Raw genomic sequence first — 19,692 nt, forward strand, 5'->3', positions numbered from 1 at the left:
TCATGGAGATAGGGAGATTCTCCCAGGTTCCCACACCACTTGGGGGCAGCAGAGCCACCCATGAGCCTTGGCCACAAGCTTTTCTGTCCAAAAGCTCCGGGATCTCACAGCTGAATGTCAGGGAACACTGGGTCAAACATACAACTGTTCACTCTTCAAACAAACAAACAAACAACAACAACAAAAAAAACAACTGAAAGATATTTCCTGAAAGAACACTGTATCACTGTTCAACTGTCCCTTGTTGATACTCGGGCACTTGTCAGTCCAGGCTGGCGCATGGGACCAACCAACACAAAAGCATTAAGCACATCACAGTCATCTTTCAATATATATTATCTGTCAATATGCACGTCCCGTGCTAGAGATCATCTTTCTGACAGCAGGCACTCTCCTGGCCTGGTTCACCCCACCCCTCCTCCCCAGTGCCTCCTCAAGTGCCGGCCAGATCCAACATTTACTGCCTAGCAAATAAACACCAGGTTCCAGGGGTAACTTTTATCTATGTCTTCTAGTCCCGTCATATTTCCACTTCGATCTTATCCTAGGTCAGTGAGAAAGCAATGAAAGCACAGTCCTAGGAAAAGCAGTCCACCATGCAAATATCTGCTCCATCATGCACCAAAGTTACATGACATGAAGATTTCACCACCCTCTGGGGCACACGGATCACGTGTATAAGGAACACGGAGGAATGCACAATGTGAAACAGACAAGGCCGTATTGACCTGGGATGAGTAAATGTGCTCTCCTGCAGCCCACAGGCTCTAAGGCCTGGGCTAAAGATCAGACAGAAATGCAGTCGCTTCTGCTCCTCTCAAACAAGAGCACATCACATGTCCCACTAGAAAGAGTTAAGCGGGCTTTGTGCCTGCCGTTTCACTTATTAATCACCTATTAAATTTGTATTTATTTATTTTAGCTTTTTAGGGCTGCACCCGCGGCATGTGGAAGTTCCCAGGCTGGGAATCGAATAGGAGCTACAGTTGCCGGCCTACTCACAGCTCCCACAACATGGGAGACGTGCTGCCTATGCGACCGACACCACAGCTCAGAGCAACACCAGATACTTATCCCCCTGAGTGAGTCCAGGGATCAAACGCCCAACCTCCTTGAAACTAGTCGGGTTCAATAACCACTGAGCCATGAAGGGAACTCTGGTTCCTGCCATTTTCAACGTGATTTGAGGAGTTCCCTGGTGGCTCAGTGACTTAAGGATCCAGCGAGGTCCCTGGCTCAGGTGACTGAAGTGCTAAAGGTTCAATCCCTGGCCCTGGAGCCCCACAGGCCGTGGGCGAAGGAAACAAAGTTGCTTCCAGGGGAGCGTTCAGTACCAGTCATTAACCACATAGGATGAGCTGACATAACGGACTAGCCTTTACCTTAGGTCTTCTCTCAAAGGGTGAAGGAAGGGCTTGTCTCTTGCTAAAGAACATCCATTCAAGGAGCACTAAGAGGTAAGGTAGAATCCTAGGGTCAGGATCACAGTCAACTCAGGAAAGGGCCACCACTTTCCAGGGCCTAGGCTGAGCTCCACGGTCCTCAGCTGCTTTTCTAAACCCTGGGCAACCCCGGACACTTCCCAGTTACCCTGGTAACTGTACACCTACACTGACAGCTCCCTTACAGGTACCCCTGCATGGGAGGAGGCCCATGGGGCGGCCTTAGCACCCACTGTCCTGCATCTGAAGCCAACTGGCTCTTTAAACAGAGTCAGCTCAGCTCCTGGGTGCCCAGGTGAGAGGAGGGTGATGGTCAGGGGAAGCTGCTGAGAGGCCAGTGAGGCCAAGCCCCATCCCCCATGTGGCCCCACGTGTGACCAGAATTCTCCATCTCCCACCTCCTCCAGTCCTGGAGGGATGGCTGCAGGGGCTCACCTGCCACAGGAGCATCTTGGTGAAATCCGGAACCTTAGCCAGCACCTGGAGGACTCCACCATTTGTAATGACCACCTGAGGGAGCAGCTGCAACACAGGCTCAGCTCCACTGCCTCCTGAACAGGAAGGAGAGGCCCAGGGCTTCCCACTCCTGGTCACAGTGAGGGGGCTCCTGAAGGTCACCCTTAGGCTGAGCTTCACAGATGGCAGAGCACTGAGGTCTGCTTTCCTCCACTTGCTCCTAACACACAAACAGTCAGCAAGGCGGGAGGGGAAAGGACCATTCTCCTCCTTTGTAGACACATCTGAGCTGAGCGCTAACTCTCCTCAGGCCAGAACCAACCAGGCCTGGTCCCCAGAATCCTCTGACTTCTCCTCCCACCGTAATCTGCTCACAGGCTGCCTGCTGACCTCTCTGTGCCCTTGTCTTGTGCTTGGCAAGGGGCAGAGCCAGGTCTGCAGGGGCCTCCCCCAGCCTCTCCCCTGCCCCTGCTGGCTTCCTCCCCTCCCTCTCCCCCAGGCGGCTGGCCCTTGCAGGCATCCCTCCCACCTGCCCGGGTCCTGCCCACAGCACAGCAGCAGCTACTGAGGGGAAAGAGCCTCCGGAGCAGCTGCAGCCAGGGCAGGAGATCAGACAGGCAAAGAGCCCCCTGAGAGGAGGCACAGCCAAGCCAGGCATTCGGCCCCTCAGGCTCCAGGCCCAGGCCTCGAGTCCTCGAGTCCTCGGGGTTTTCTGCTGGCTGGGACAGGATCTTTGAGGTGCAGAATGGGCAGCAGCATTGAGCCTCTCTCACCCACCTGTGTAACCTGCCTTCTTGCATGCTCTGGGTCAGGATCCCCCTCGACCTTCTCCAGTCCGGGCCTGGAGTCCACACCTCCGCTCTACAATGAGGACAGAGTCCTGAGGGAAGAAAACCAGAGCCTTCAGGCTCAGCTGGGTCACATTTCCAGAGGTGAGTGTCAATAGCTGCCAAGAGTGTTCAGTGTTGGGCCCCTTCTTGCCTGGCCACGCCAGTCACCCTCTGGGGAAGCAAAGAGACAAGGTGGAGAGGACAGCCCTTCCCAGATCCACCACCCACACTCCCAGAGCTCTTCTCAGCCTCCAAAGGACGCCTTCCCGACACGTCCCAACCACGGGCCCTCAGGCTCCTGGGCTCCAGGGACAAGGAGCTCTAGGAAATCCACCCCTTCTGGGCAAACCTCCCCACACATACTCAGTCGTTAGCTAGCCAACTGGCCACCACTTAGTGTCTGTTCTACCTGCCCACGACCCACAGCTACTCTGGAACCAGGCAAGGAAGGGGCCTGAGGGCCCAGACACCCTCTCTGGGTTCTCCAGGCTCCGCTGTAGCTCTGTGTGTCCCTCCTCAAGCTGGTCTCCTCTCCCCATGTCTCCTCTCCACCGCCTACTCATACACTCAGGCTCCTGTTGGGTCATGAGTCCTCCCGTGTTCTGCGGTTTCCTACACCACCTCACTGCAAATTAACAGCCGATGTTGTCTAATAAACTGATCTCATTGCATAGTATTGGGCTGCGCATTGCAATGCGACTTTGGCAACCCTTCTTCTTCAAGCAGCAACCCCAAAGAATGTGTTGCATCTTATCGAACTAAGGCAGGATTTGGTAATAAGTAAATCCTGAAATGAAAGGGAAAGGGGTTTCATATGTGGTTTTGCATATGTCCTGCCATTTCACATTTAAAACACGAACACAGTCTCTTGCTAGCTCTTTGGAGGAAATGTGAAATGTTAGAATGGCTTAAGTGTCACAAACTAAACCTTTACCTAGGACTTCAAAGCTTTGCCAGAAGCAATTGGTGGATATTCCTAGGACTGTTCCTAAACTGTAACCTAAGGAAATGTTGAGCCTGTCACCAACTGGGACCCAAGGCAGCCTTCCTGGAACCGCCCCAATCCCTCCCCTCCCACCCTCACCCCCCACCCCCATCCCCGCCCCAGGTCCTCTCCCTGGCTATTTTCTGTCACATATCTCTAGCTTCCTAGGCTTTCCCCGAGTTCCCAAGTCTAAATTTCATCAGAGACATGAAAATGCTGAAGGAAAGGAAAACAGTCAAGCAAGAAAAAATACCAGTAGTTGGAGTTCCCGTCGGGAATCAGGGGTAACAGACCCAACTAATGTCCTTGAGGACAGGGGTTCAATCCCTGGCCTTTCTCAGTGGGTTAAGGATCCAGCGTTGCTGTGGGCTCTCATGTAGGTCACAGACTCGGCTCATACCCCGGTAGCGGTTGCTCTGCCTGTGGCTGTGGCTGTTTTCTTGGCCCTCAGTTCCAGCTCCAGTTCAACCCCTAGTCTGGGAACAGCCACATGCAGTGGGCTCGGCACCGAAAAGACACTGGACACAAAAATAAATTAATTAATTAAATAAAAAGAAAAAGAAATCAACCTGCCTGACCAGCAAACTGTCTTCCAGTTTGCCACAATGGAAATGAGAAACATGGTGGGTCCTGTGTGGGAAAGAGGGTGTGAGTCTCAAAGGGGAAATTTTTTTTAATGAAAAAAAAATAGGAATGAATAAAAGATGGTAGGAACCTCACGGAACACTTAAAACCTGTACAAATGTCTTTTGTCCCATCACCGGAAGACAGACAGGCAAGCTGCAGGGTTTCTTAGAGTCCCCAGGTCTTATGACGACTTAGGAGAATCCCCTACACACTTGAATCAGCTTTCTTTTTCTGCTCTAACACATGCCCGTACGTTTTGTGGCCTACAAAAAAAAAAAAAAATGCATTCATTAGGACAGTTCTGTAAGTTAGGAGTCCAACCCAGACCTCACCAGCCCAAAGTCAAGGGGTCAAGGAGACGGGATTAAGACGGTGGAATAGAAGGACTGGAGCTCAACTTCTCTCCTAAAAACACCAAAATTCACAACTAAAGAATGAGCACTCTTCACCCAAATGGACCAGAAACCTTACAAAAGATATCCTACACCAGAAGAAAAAGAGGAGGACACATCAAGAGGTAGGAGGGGTGATTTCACGATATAAACAACCCCACACCTCCCGGGTGGGAAGCCCCACAGACTGGAAACTAACTGCTTCACAGAGACTCACCTACAGGAGTGAGAGTTCTGAGCCCCACATCAAACTCTCATGTGTCGGGATCTGGCACGGGGAGAAAGAGCCCCGGAGCATCAGGCAGTGAAAACCAGTGGGGCTTGTGCACAGGAGCTGCACAGGACTGGGGGAAACGGAGACCCCATTCTTAAAAGGCGCACACAGACTTTCATGTGCACTGGGTCCCAGGGCAAAGCAAAGTCTCCATGGGAATCTGAGTCAAATCTCACTGCAGTACGTGGAGGACATCCTGGGAAACCAGGGGTGAATGTGGCTTGTTGTGAGGGAAGGACATTGGAAGCAAAGCTCTCGGGAATATTCAGCAGCCATGCCTCTCTCTGGAGGTGGCCATTTTGGGAAAACCTGGCCCCACCCATCAGTCAGTGCTGAGAAGCCCCAGGGCAAACAACAACCCAGGTGGGATCACAGCACCGCCCCTCAGTAAACAGGCTACCCAAAGACCCCTCAGGCACACAGCTGCCTCTACTCCCATCCAGAGACTAAGCCCCACCCACCAGAGGGATTAGAATCGGCTCCACCTACCAGGCAGCAGGCATCAGCCCCTCCCATCAGGAAGCCTACAGCAAGCCCCCATACTGACTTCTGCCACAGGGGGGCTGACATCAGAAGTACGAGAGGACACAACTCCATTATCTGTAAAAAGGTCACCACACCAAATACCTATAAAAATGAAAAGACAGAGAACTATCACTCAGATCAGGGAGAAAGGAAAAACCCCAGAAAATCAGCCAAGCAGGGAGGCGATTCTCAGCCTCCAGGAAAAAGACTTTAGACTGTTGATGCTGAAGATGATGCAAGACATTGGAAATAAACTGGAGGCAAAGATGGATAACTTACAGGAAACACTGACCAAAGAGATACAAGATATAAAACCTCAACAAGAAGAGATGCAAAATACAATAACTGAAATAAAAAAAAAATCACTAGAAGCAGCCAACAGCAGAATACAGGAGGCAGAAGACAAATAAGCGAGGTGGCGGACAGATTAGTAGACATTACGGATGCAGAACAGAAAAGAGAAAAAAGATTGAAAACGAAGAGCATCTCAGAGAACTCTGGGACAACGTGAAACGCACCAACATCCGTATTATAGGGGTGCCAGAAGGAGAAGAGAGAGAGAAGGGGACAGAAAATATATTCCAAGAGATAATAGCCGAACACTTCCCTAACATGGGAAAGGAACCACCCACTCAAATCCAGGAAGCGCAATGACGACCATATAAAATGAGCCCAAAGAGGAACACCCCAAGACGCATATTAATCAAACGGACCTAAATTAAAGACAAAGAGAAAATCTTCAAAGCAGCTAGGGAAAAGAAACAAATCACATACAAGGGAACCCCAATAAGGTTACGGGCAGATTTTTCAGCAGAAACTCTGAAGGCCAGAAGGGAGTGGCATGATATACTCAACGTGATGAAAGGAAAAAATCCTCCAACCAAGATTACTCTACCCACCAGGCTCTCATTCAGATTTGAAGGAGAAATCAAAACCTTCACAGATAAGCAAAAGCTGAGAGAATTCAGCAACACTAAACCAGCCTTACCACAAATACTAAAGGAATTTCTCTAGGCAGAAAAGAACAAGAGAAGAAGGAAAGAAAAAAAGAGCAGCAAAAACAAATCCAAAGCAATTAGTAAAATGGCAATAACAACATACATATCAATGATTACCTTAAATGTTACTGGTCTAAACGCCCCAACCAAAAGACACAGACTGGCTGAATGGATACAAAAACAAGACCCATATATATGCTGTCTTCAAGAGACCCACTTCACTTCTAGGGACTCATACAAACTGAAAGTGAGAGGATGGAAGAAAATATTTCACGCAAACGGGGATCAAAAGAAAGCTGGAGTAGCAATACTCATAGCAGACCAAATAGACTTTACAACGAAAAATATTTTAAGGGACAGGGAAGGTCACTACCTAATGATCAAGGGATCAATCCAAGACGATGATATAACAACTTTAAATATCTACGCACCCAACACAGGTTCACCACAATATACAAGGCAACTGCTAACAACCTTAAAAGGAGAAATCAACAATAACACAATAATAGTGGGGGACTTTAACACCCCACTTACAGCAATGGACAGATCAACCAGACAGAAAATCAATAAGCAAACACGGGCCCTGAATGATGCATTAAACCAGAGGGACTTAATCGATATTTATAGCACATTCCATCCAAAAGCAACAGACTACACTTTCTTCTCAAGTGCACATGGAACATTCTCTAAGATTGAGCACATCCTGGGCTACAAATCCAACCTCGGTAACTTTAAGAAAACCGAAATCATATCAAGCATCTTTTCCGACCACAACGCCATACAACTGGAAATCAACAACAAGAAAAAAACTGCAAAAAACACAAACACGTGGAGACTAAACAACCTGCTTCTAAACAACCAATGGATCACTGAAGAAATCAAAGAGGAAATTAAAAGATACCTGGCAGGAAATGACAATGAAGATACGACACTCCAACACCTATGGGATGAAGCAAAAGCCATTCTAAGCGGAACGTTTATAGCAACACAAGCCCACCTCAGGAAACAAGAACAAGCTCAAATCAACAAGCTATCTTTACATCTAAAGCAGCTCGAGAGAGAAGAACAGACAAGTCCTAAAGTTAGTAGAAGGAAAGAAATCATAAAGATCAGAGCAGAAATCAAATGAAATAGAAACAAAGAAAACCACAGAAAAGATCAATGAAACGAAAAGCTGGTTCTTTGAAAAGATCAACAAAATTGATAAACCCCTAGCCAGACTTAGCAAGCAAAAAAGAGAGGGGACTCAAATCAATAAAATTAGAAATGAAAAAGGAGAAGTAACAACGGACATCACAGAAATACAAAGGATCATAAGAGACTACGATACGCAACCATATGCCAATAAAATGGAAAACCTAGAAGAAATGGACAAATTCTTAGAAAAGTACCATCTTCCAAGACTAAACCAAGATGAAATAGAAAAGATGAATGGACCAATCGCAAGAACTGAAATTGAAACTGTGATTAAAAAACTTCCAACAAACAGAAGTCCAGCACCAGATGGCTTCACATCAAACTCTATCAAACATTTAGAGAAGAGCTACCACCTATCCTTATGAAACTATTGCAAAAAAACCACAGACGAAGGGATACTCCCAAACTCTTCCGATGAGGCCACCATCTCCCTGACACCAAAACCACACAAAGATACCACAAAAAAGAAAACTACAGGCCAATTTCACTGATGAACATCGATGCAAAAATCCTCACCAAAATCCTACCAAACCGCATCCAACAATACACTAAAAGGATTGTACATCATGATGAAAAGGGATTCATCCCAGGGATGCAAGGGTTCCTCAATATCCACAAATCCATCAGTGTGATACACCCCATTAACAAACTGAAGAATAAAAACCATATGATCCTCTCAATAGACGCAGAAAAAGCCTTGGACAAAACCCAACACCCATTTCTAATAAAAACCCTTCGGAAAGTGGGCATGGTGGGAATCTACCTCAACATCAGAAAGGTCATACGTGACAAACCCACAGCGAACATCATTCTTAATGGCGAAAAGCTGAAAGAATTCCTGCCAAGATCAGGAACAAGACAAGGATGTCTGCTCTCACCACTACTCTTCAACATAGTGTTACAAGTCCTAGCCACAGCAATCAGAGGGGTGAAAGAAATACAAGGAATCCAAATTGGAAAGGAAGACATAAAACTATCACTATTTGCCGAGGACATGATACATTACCTACAAAATCCTAAAGACTCTACCAGAAAACTGTTAGAGCTCATCCAGGAATTTGGCAAACTCGCAGGATACACAATTAATACACATAAATTGATGGCATTTCCATACACTAACAATGAAAGATCAGAAAGAGGAATTAGGGAAGCAATTCCATTTACCGTCGCATCCAAAGGAATAAAATACCCAGGAGTAAACCTACCTAAAGAGACAAAAGACCTGACCTGTACTCTGAAAACCATAAGACTCTGATGGAAGAAATCAAAGATGACACAAACAGATGGAAAGACATACCAGGCTCTTGCACTGGAAGAGTCAATATTATCAAAAATGACTATACAACCCAAGGCAATCTACAGAGTCAGTGCAATCCCTATCAAAGTACCAAGGACATTTTTCACAGAACCCAAACAAAATATTTTCAAGTCTGTTTGTTTGGACGCACAAAAGACCCAGAATAGCCAAAGACATCCTGAAAAAGAAAAATGGAACCAGAGGAATCAGGCTCCCGGACGTCAGACTATACCACAAAGCAACACTCATCAAAACTGTATGGTCCTGGCACAATGAGAGACACAGAGATCAGTGGAACAGGACAGAAAGTCCAGAATTAAACCCACGCACCTACAGCCACCTCATCTATGGCAAAGGAGGCAAGGATATACAATGGAGAAAGGACAGCCTGGTCAATAAATGCTGCTGGAAAACCTGGACAGACACTTGGAAAAGAATGAAGTTAAAACACTCCCTAACACCACACACAACAATAAACTCAGCATGGATGAAAGACCTAGGTATAAGACCAGACACTATAAACTTCTTTGAGGAAAACATAGGCCAAACACTCTCCGACATAAACGACAGCAACATCTTCTCAGATCCACCTCTTAGAGTAATGAGAATAAAGACAAAAAGAAGCTAATGGGACCTAATCAAACTTCAAAGTTTCTGCACAGCAAAGGAAAACCTAAACAACACGAAAAGACAACCCACAGAATGGGAGAAAATCTTGCAAGTGAATCGATTGACGAGGGATTAATCTCCAAAATTTAGAAACACCTTCTGCAGCTCCATACCAAAAAAACCAAACAACCCCATCCAAAAATGGGCAGAAGATCTAAACAGACAGTTCTCCAAAGAAGACATATAGATGGCTGAGAAACACGTGAAAAGATGTTCAACATCACTCATTGTTAGAGAAATGCAAATCAAAACCACGATGAGGTACCACCTTACACCAGCCAGATGGCCATCATCAAAACGTCTACAAACAGTAAGTGCTGGAGATGGGGTGGAGAAAAAGGAACCCTAGTACACTCTTGGTGGGATTGAAAATTGGTGCAACCCCTGTGGAAAACAGTAGGGAGATGCCTCCGAAAACTAAAAATAGAACTACCATTTGATCCAGCAATCCCACTCCTGGGCATCTATCCAGAGAAAACCATGCCTCGAAAAGATACACGTACTCCAATGTAAACTGCAGCACTCTTTGCAATAGCCAAGACATGGAAACACCTGAAACGGCCATCAACAGAGGAGTGGACATGGAAAATGGGCTTTCCCCCACACAGCAACATCTGCCAAGGACTCACAGGTGTTTACTAAGCTTTGTAGTGATGTGTTGACATATGGCATATATGCTGAAGGGTATTTTTCATACCACTTCCAAGAAGTCACTGGCGTGTGGTTGATACTGCAGGGAAGCACCAACCCTGAGAGCAGGAGGATGGCATCTTTCGGTTTCCACCTTGTATCTGCGCTCACAGTGGGTGCTCTCCAAGGAAGGGTGAGATGAGAGGGATGGATGATGGCTGGAGAAGGCCTGTAGGGGCTCCTTCTTTCCTAAATCACTTCTGCCCTCAGGTCAGGAGGGGCCAGGATAAGGGGACCCTTCCATCTGAAGCTGAGACAATAATAACAGTCTTCCGTATTTTCACTTTGACAGGCTTTCCACACAATCTCCCTTAAACATTGGTCAGGGATTAGTTTTCCTTGGGCTGTGTTCAGAAGCTGGAGTTCAGACAGCAGTAAGACTGACCTGAGGAAATCAACGCTGTGGGAAGAAGAATACAAGTGGAGAGTTTCCACAAAACGTGGTGGTTCCTCTCTGCTAGACTGTTGTGGCAGCCAGAGGATGGGAGGGTAGCCTGAGGACATTTCTTCCTAGTGACACTGAACCACGGAGGGGAATCCCTGAGGACAGGGGTGCCTTCATCAGTCACCTCACGTCAGTGTCGTGGGGTAAGGAGAGTGGTGGGCAGACTCCTCTTTAATGAAGAGGATTTGCTACATCCCAAGAGGAAGCAGAGCATCTCTGACGGGACATCTGGACGGGAATGTAGTTGAAATGACTGGAGACCTGGAACCTCTTTTATGCAGGCAGTGAGCAAGTGTCCCGGGCAGCCTCCTCGGTGCTTGCCTCAGTACCAGGGGTCATCAATACAGGCTGCGTAAAAGAGTCATCCAACGTTCACGGAGCTCTCAGTCCAGGACAGGAGATCATGAGAAGGGAAGTCGGAGTGGATCCATTGGAGGAAGGGGCCCATGCTGCCTAGAAATGACCTCAGGATTGGTCCTGAGCCTGGTGACCCAACTCAGCTGGTGACCTGTCCTGGCCCCCAAACCCTGGTTCTCAGCCAGACTGCAGCCTCTCACGATACAAGAAACCCCTGGGAACCAGGCTGCCACAAAGAAGTCAATACCATCAAGGTCTGCCCAGGAAACTGCTAACATCTGTCTCGACTGTCGATGTCCTGGTCAGTGGAGACATGAAGACGCAAGTTTCATAAGCCTTAGATGTTCATCCTTGTCATGATGATCAGGGGTGATCAGCTTTCTCTCCGACAACTTAAATGACTCCCACAGTCAAATCCTCTCGCCTCTTAAAAAGAATTTAAATATCAGCCATATTCCTAGAATTGTAGAACTTGGTCTTTTATCCTTAAATTTCAGATCCTTTTTCTAAAGTGAAAAAGGGGCAAAGCACCATTCAAGTTTGCAAGGAGGACACACAAGGGTCTGGCAGTACAATCCCAGCTTTGAAGTGGTTGACGTGTCCTCAGTTCTCTTAGAAACAGAATGCCCTACCAACCCTTGGTTCACTCCTCTCTCCGATCATGTGCTATAAAATCCAACATCTCTGCTCATCTAGATAACTTGGAGTCTACATGTGTGGAGGTCCAGGGATGCATTTACGGAGCCCCTGGGGGTACAGCACTGTGCTAACTGCCTTGGGTGGATACAAAGCGAGCACCCCCATTCCTTACTGAAGGAAGTTTAAAGAGGACTCCTCCCAGCTCAGCCTGCGTGTCTACAGGTAGAGCAACAGCAGCAGACACCAATGGGTTCCACTGGACGTGAGGGAAGATGAGGATGAGGAGCAACTCAGTGAGGCCCACAGGCCTTCCTTTCAGTTTCCCCTCCCCTGCCTGCATTGCAAACTCTCTCCAGGTGGTACACTGGAGCAACGGTGGGGCTCACCAGTCTGATTTTCATCTCTCAGGGATCACTCACTACCTTTATTGCCTGATGCCCAGTTTCCTGAAAAATCTTTGCTTCATCGATTTTTTCCAGTTTATGGCTGTTGTTTGGTTTTGTTGTTTCCCAGGGGGAGAATCAATCCAGCTTCTATTACTCTGTATTTGTGTGGCACCCCCTTTTAAAAATCACAACCGGAAAATCACTCTCGAGATCCTGAAAAGAGGTTCCTAAAAAATAAAGAACAAAGCCACAACCAGGGTGGAAAATGTCAAACAAGGAAAACCTTACAACTTGATCAATGAGGGTCAATGAGCAACAGCCAAAATATATACACAGCTCCCACAACTCAAGACCAATAGAAAAACAACCCAATTCAAACTTGGCACAAGACCTCAACCGACATTCTTCCAGAGAGGACAAGCACATGGCCTCACAAGCACATGGAAAAAAGGCTCAACATCACTCATCATTAGGGCAAGGCAAATTAAAAGCACCAGAGGTATCAACTCACACCTGTCAGAATGGCTGTCAGCAGAAAGAACACAAAGAACAAATGCTGGCAAGGATGTGGAGAAAAGGGAACACTTTTACAACGCTGAAGTGAAGAGAAGTTGATGTAGCCACCGTGGCAATCATTTTTGCGGTTTCTACAAATACTACAAACTGAGCTACCAGAAGACCAGCAATTCTACTGGTGGGGAGGCATCCAAAATACACCAAAACCACCCTTTCACAAAGATACTCACATCCCAGGGCTCCTGGCAGCTTTATTTACAGTAGCCAAGTTATCAAAGCAACCTAAGTGTCCATCCACAGATGAATGGATAACAAACAGGAGGTATACATACACAATGGCATACTGCTCAGCCATAAAACACAATGACCTGTGCCATTGGCAACAGCATGGATGGACACAGGGGGTATTATGCTACATAACCTAACTCAGACAGACAAATACTGTGTGATATCAGTAATACGTGGAACTGAAAAATATCAACAACAAACTACTGCATATAAGAAAAAAGAATGAGACTCCCAGATACACAGAATCAACTAGTGGTTACCAGTGAGGAGAGGGAAGGGGGCGGGGGCAATACAGGGAGACAGATTAAGACCTAGAAACTATTATGTATAAAGTAAGGGACAAACATTTATTGTACGACATGGAGAATATATCCAATATTTTATAAGTATCAATGGAATATAGTTTTCAAATTGTGATTCTGTATATTGCAAATCTTTTTATCATTCTGTACATCGACTATACTTCAAAAATAAAAACTAAAAAACCACAAAACCCCACAAACCTTGTATTTTAAAAGCAACATACTAGTACTAAGGACATTTTTGGCATGACTCTAGGTTGGGGACTGCAGACCCCACAGCTCCCTTCCAAAAGGCTGAAAGGATATTCCTTTGTGGTCTGTGCTATAAACCGGTCCTTGATGACTCAACATGCCTCTTTAAAAGCAGGACACCCTTGGTTGTTTCTAGTCCCCAAAGGCTCCTGCAAAGGAAGGGAGAGCATGACCACAAAGTGGCCCAATTGGAAGGCCTGGCTTTTGTGCGATGGCTCTGAGGAAACACTGACCCCAAGCTCATGATCTGCCTGGGGAGCCAGGAAGAGACAGCAGATGTTTCTGCTCCAACCCAGGGACCCAAGGAGGGGCAACGACTCACAGACCTTCTCTCAGGAACCTCACTCTGTTGCTCCAAAACAGACCCCAGAAAGTTGACCCTCCCCAGGTTTTCACCTCTTCTGGGTACAAAATGCTCCTGCGCCTTAGTTGCTAAGAAGGGGACACAGCGCTAGATGGTACCTTGTGTGAGTTGGGAGCACTGCCCTGAGTATCACAGAAGAGAAAGTAAAGTAGGGGAAGCCAGGGGAGATACCAGGTACTTGCGTTCTCGTTGGGCTGGGAGAGGCCGTCACCTGGCCACACAGGTTCCCTGAGTCCCAGATCTCTGGTGGAGTTTCTGCAGGAGAGAGTGACTGGGGGACACTCCTTCCCACAGTAACATGGGGACTGGGACTGAGCTGAAAGAAAGTGGCCTTGGTGGGTTGATTAGGGCCTTGAACTACTGAAACCCTGATGGGTGACAATTCAGTCTGGCGCATGAAAGGAATATAGCTTCCCCCTACCCCGCCAAAGCCACTAAGAAGGGGAACAAGAAGGTTTCCCTTCTCAGAAAATGCATCTACGAAATGCCCCCCAAGAGTTTACCCAAACTACTGAATATATCCAAATGGTCTGAGATTGACCATGAGTTGTCGGGGAGAAGCACAAACACAGTCCTCCTCTACCACAAACTGTGCATTCGACTCTACACCCTGTGGAGAAATCCCAGGGTTCAGTGCATCTAGAGGGGGATGGATAAGCCTCATTGGGGGAACATCCCTTTCCTGTCCATGGGATAGCCCCCTCCTCTGTACCATCCTCGGGCAAGGTCCAAAGAAGGAAGAAATCCTGTGAGGGAGAACAGAGCACAGCTGTGAGAGAACTCTACTATCCTCTGAGGCAACCCATACATCTCAACTCTTCTAAGAAGTAATAGCCTTAATTAAAAAAAAAAAAAAAAACACTGTGAAATCAAAGTGTTGGTGGCATCCTGTAATTGGGGAGCTGCTACTGAACGTTGCCGTGCACCCACCTGGAGGCTGACCAGTGGATGATTCCCATGCTTGTGCCCTCAGCCTCTGGCCGCCTGGCAGTTCCCCGGAATCCAGATGAAGAGTCAGCTAAGCCAAGGTGGACTGGGCGCGCCAGAAAGTGCACAGAGACCAGGGCCATGTGGTGACCGGGGGTGGAAACCCCGGCACAGCCTGACCCGGTGACTCTCCAGGAGGACGACATTCCACATATGCCCCCCTGTGTGCACAGAGCAGAGGACAGTGAGGACAGGCCCTGAGAGCTCCAGGACAGGGTCGCTGCCCCAACCATAAACGCAGCTCAGGAGGCTCTGGGAAATGCTGACAACCACAAGCCTGAAAATGAGTTCAAGCAGGACTAGAACTTCCAAGTGCCATGGGGGCTTGGACACCAGCCTTCACCAATGAACAGTCAGGCTCCCTACTGGACCCACAGAGCAGGATGACACGATCTTATGCTGCTGCCAGGCTCTGAGAACCCGCCGCCCAGCCCCTCCCTCCTCTGCTGAAAACTCATCCAGACCCCACACACTGGATACGCTCAGGCTGGACGCTGGGGCCCTGTGGGCACCGACCCCAGTGAGGGACACCCCATTCCCCCCCCACCGCGCCCCCACCAGGGGCCCATGGCCCTGGCCGCCTGCTCCTCGCCTCCCAGGAAGCCCCTGCTCTGCGGGCCGCCCAGCCTCTGGGCCTGAACGCAGCCATTTGCCCCTCTGCCCTGCGCATCTCCCTTTGGCTTCACCCAACTCAGCAAGGGACGCTGTCCAAGGCCTTCAAAGCGGGCCCCTGAACCCTAGAAGCCTCCTGCCCCTGGAAACATCTAGAAGGCACCCCGTGCCACCACACACTGAGCTCCCCACCCAGACCCAGCGGCCGCCTCCGTCTTGGGCACCCGGGTGGGCGAGGACCTGCTGAACCCGGAAAGCTGAACAGGAGGAGGACGCTGAGGGAGGGAAAAGCCCAGAAGAAACTCAGTCCCCTGCTCACACCCCGCAGGGCGCCAGCCGCCTGGGTGCTCGCGCTGCCACCTGTGGGCACACGGAGGCCGCTTCGGTTCCAAATCTGTGTCACCCAGGGAAGCCCTCAGTGCCCTGCCCCTCGACCCTTGGCCCCGCGGTCCCAGGGAGAAGACATCCCGGGAAGTCCCAAGGGCGCTTCTCCGGATGCTCAGAGCTGCCAGGGCAGCGCCATGAGGGACACTTACAAAGAGGACAGGAACTTGGTTTTCTGGCAGGAAAAGCTCCTTCAGCGCAGAACACTCGACAGACGCCGGCAGAGGAGGTGGACTTGCGGGAGGCCCGAAAGCGCTGCCCTGTCGCTGACCCCAAACGGATTTCATCGCCTCCGTGAGGAGGTACAAACCAAAGGGAGGCCGCGGGCAGGCGAGTCGGGGCCTCCTGACGTCGCGGGCGGCTGAGGAAGCGCGCGGCGGGCGGCTGAGGAAGCGCGCGGCGGGCGGCTGAGGAAGCGCGCGGCGGGCGGGCGGCTGAGGAAGCGCGCGGGCGGGGCGGGGCGGCTGAGGAAGCGCGCGGCGGGCGGCTGAGGAAGCGCGCCTGGCGGGAGGCGGGGCCTGCGCTCGCGGGGCTGCGCGCGGCCTGGCTCAGCGGCGGGAGGGGCGACCCCTGGCGGTGCGCTCGTGTCATGCTGCGCCCTCTGGACTCTGAATGCAGGGGTCCGAGGGCGACTCTGCGTGGGACCTGGCCCTTTGGGCGGCGTCTTTTACAGCGCAGCATGGCCTCAGTCCCCAAGGCGAACTGACACCTGAGAGAGGCAGGCTGCGTGGGCAAGGGCATCCCCAGGCTCCAGGTCCTGTCTGGAGTCGGGGTCCCAGACCCCAGCCTCCTGGATGAGCCAGGAAGACTGAGGGGACCAGGGAGGCAGGGTGGGCGGGGGAAGCTCGCGGCTTCCAGGCTGGACCCAGGCAGCTCTGCTGGTCGCTGTCCTGGAACCGGCCTGGGCTGCAGCAGTGGAGCCAGTGCCACCTGTAGTCAGGTCCCCCTGTGTCCCAGGGCTTAACAGCAGAGACTGAACCAAAAGGGGGTTTCACCAGGACTCTAGTACTTGCAAGGTTGTCCCTGTGAGTAAATGGTCATGTGAGGGGCTGAGATAGTCCTGCTGAGGCTGGATGACTGCCTACAGCTTCTGGTTGGCCCGTCCAGACTACTTTTGTTTGTTGGTCGGTTGGTTTTGGTTTTCTTTGGAGGGCCACTTATGGAACTTCCCATGCTGGGAGTCAAATTGTGGTAACAGCTGCCATCATACTCCACAGCCACATCATCACCAGATCCCAGCCACCTCTGCCACCTACACCTCAACTCACCAGCACCCAGGAACATCAGCCCACTGAGTGGAGCCAGGGAGTGAACCTGAATCCTTTGGATACCACTTGTGTTCATTACTGCTGAATCACAATGGGAACTCCTACATTAAAGAAAAAATCACTATGAAATTAAATTGTTAAATACAGGCCTCTAGACTTTGAAAACATCGTGTAACAAGGGAACATGCTTGTCTCTTTTGCGAAACAACCAGATGGACAAGAGCTATACCTGTGGTAAAGCAACTAAAACACAAGCGTGTCCCTGTTCCCCAAGACACTGACAAAGCCCCAAACTGCTCTCCTCTATTGTGTTGTTAGTGGCATTGTTGGTATCTCTTTAGGCTTTTGTCCCTGTAATGTGGGAAAAGGCAAAGGAGACTGTGGGATACTGTGTTCCCCTTACTCCCAGTGTCCTTAACAACAGAAAAGCGGGTATCAGAGAAACCCGATTCAGAAGGCATGTAAACTTCCATAACAAGCCTGTTGTTCTGAACGTGAATGGTGCATGCTTGGGAATATATGTCAATACACGAGTCCATACAATTATGAAAATGTGTTTCCTAGCTCCTTCCACGGGAAAGGCCTAGAGAGAAACCAATTCCAATGAGTAGCTCTAGGTTCCACAAGTTGATCTGGGAATCGTGTTTTGCACGAAAGGAACCCAGAGCATCTTTGAGAAATGACTGAGTCCAAGTCAGGGGCAGGAAATACTCAAGAGGACACAGGAGCACCTTGTTACACTGCTATCAGGAAAGGGCTCAAAGACTGTTAGGATCTTATCCAAAGGGTGAAGGAACCAGCTGAGAGTCACATTCACCGATGAAAGGGAGGATGATTGGAGTATCGGTAAGGAAGATAGGGCAATGGATTGGAATACTTCCGTGTGTGTCCAACTTTGAGTTCCTAGTCACACAGGGGAAAATACAGAAATAAAAGAAGCTAATTGGTGACCAGAGAAGGTGCTTGGCAGTTGGCTCATTAAGCTGCCGACTTCTTTACAGATGGTCCCCCTTCGTAACTCAGTATTGTTTAGGATTTCGGGAAGTTTCTCTTTAGGCAAGTGTTCCAGGTGAGACTGTAGCACCATGGAATGTCACCATTTTGCTCCACATCATCAGTTGCTGGATCCAGGCCCTGATGTCAAAGGGCTGCAAATATCACAGAAAAACCCCCAGGACCCGACGTGCCTCCTGATCAGAGAGCACACACCCCATTTGAGAGAGTCTCGCCAGTGTATCAAACATGAATGTCATCATTTCTACATCTGCCAGGTGCAAAACAGTGGCCATTAGACTCATGTGGCTATGGCATACGCAGAATGGGGCTAGTAGGTCTCAGGAACTGGCTCTTAAGTGTATGTGATTGATGATTCCTGTCAGTGTAACCTGAAAAACTGAAGACAGGTGAAATATTTTCCTACTAAACAGAACTTTAAAACTTTGGTAGAATATTTCGTGTGTAGTATTAATTTGCTATGTGGAAGAGCATATTTGTAGTATTGTGGGTTGATAGGTTTTGGTTTTAAGCATGGCTACAAGAAAATTTTAAGGTACCTACATGGCTGGCAGTTTTTTCTATTATAACACTGCTGTACATTCTGCCACCAGAGATGAAGTATGGAGGACAGAAGTATTTTTTTTCTGTATACTCAGGTACACAGTTTAGACTGTGGGAAAGATACAGAACCAAAACGCAGTATCTTCACGAAATGAATGACCAAAAAAAAGGAGGAGGACAGGAGGAAACCAAGAAGAATTTGACTGAGAGGGAGTGAGGATGAGAGAGAAAGGAAGGAGAGAAGGAAGGATGGGAGGGAGGGAAGGGGGAGGGACAGAGGTAGGAAGGAGCAGAGGGGCAGCATATGTATATATGGGTGTGTAAGTAACTTCAACACATATCCACCTGATTACTTTGTGGGTTGTATTTGGATCCCAGGAAAAGAAACTAACTTAAAACAATAATGGAAGGAGTTTCCATTTTGGCACTAGGGGAACAAATCCAACCAGTAGGCATGAGGATGGGGGTTCGCTCCCTGGCCCTGTTCAGTGAGTCTGGGATCCAGCATTGCCATGAGCTGTGGTGTAGGTCACAGATGTGGCTGAGGTCCCGCATTACTGTGGCTGTGGTATAGGCTGGCAGCTGTAGTTCTGGTTGGACCCCAAGCCTGGGAACATCCACACGCCACACATGCGGCTCTAAAAAAAAAAAAGACTTAAAATGTTTGTAGGATAACAGATATTTTATTTTTTATTATAATATTTTTAATTTAGGAATAATTTGAAAAATGTAGAAACCACAGTGAAACTCAAGAAAGCTTTTCATGACATGGACGGTTAGGGGCTGCCCATTCCACAGCACAATGCCAGAAATACAAGTCTACAGAATGACTAAATCAGAAAGTTTCCAACATATAAACAAATATGGTAATGGACACATATCAGGAATCATCAATCAGGGATTGATAAAGCATGGCAACTTGTTAGAGAAACAGCATCACAGAAGAAGAAAGT

The 19,692-nt window shown here is 48.6% G+C and overlaps 1 protein-coding gene across 1 annotated transcript in view; it reads right to left on the reverse strand.

Moving 5' to 3' along the window:
• LOC102159389 (putative neuroblastoma breakpoint family member 5) overlaps positions 1-16,234 on the reverse strand; it is a gene marked incomplete at its 3' end in the record, with an annotated part of 30,786 nt that extends 14,552 nt beyond the window's left edge. Inside the window, exons 1-6 of the mRNA XM_021090712.1 lie at positions 16,067-16,234; positions 14,862-15,079; positions 5,496-5,633; positions 4,448-4,603; positions 2,676-2,899; positions 1,878-2,118 (exon numbers count right to left, since the gene is read on the reverse strand). The remainder of the gene's footprint in view (positions 1-1,877; positions 2,119-2,675; positions 2,900-4,447; positions 4,604-5,495; positions 5,634-14,861; positions 15,080-16,066) is intronic.

Source organism: Sus scrofa, chromosome 4, assembly GCF_000003025.6.
Source record: "Sus scrofa isolate TJ Tabasco breed Duroc chromosome 4, Sscrofa11.1, whole genome shotgun sequence".
NCBI lineage: Eukaryota > Metazoa > Chordata > Mammalia > Artiodactyla > Suidae > Sus > Sus scrofa.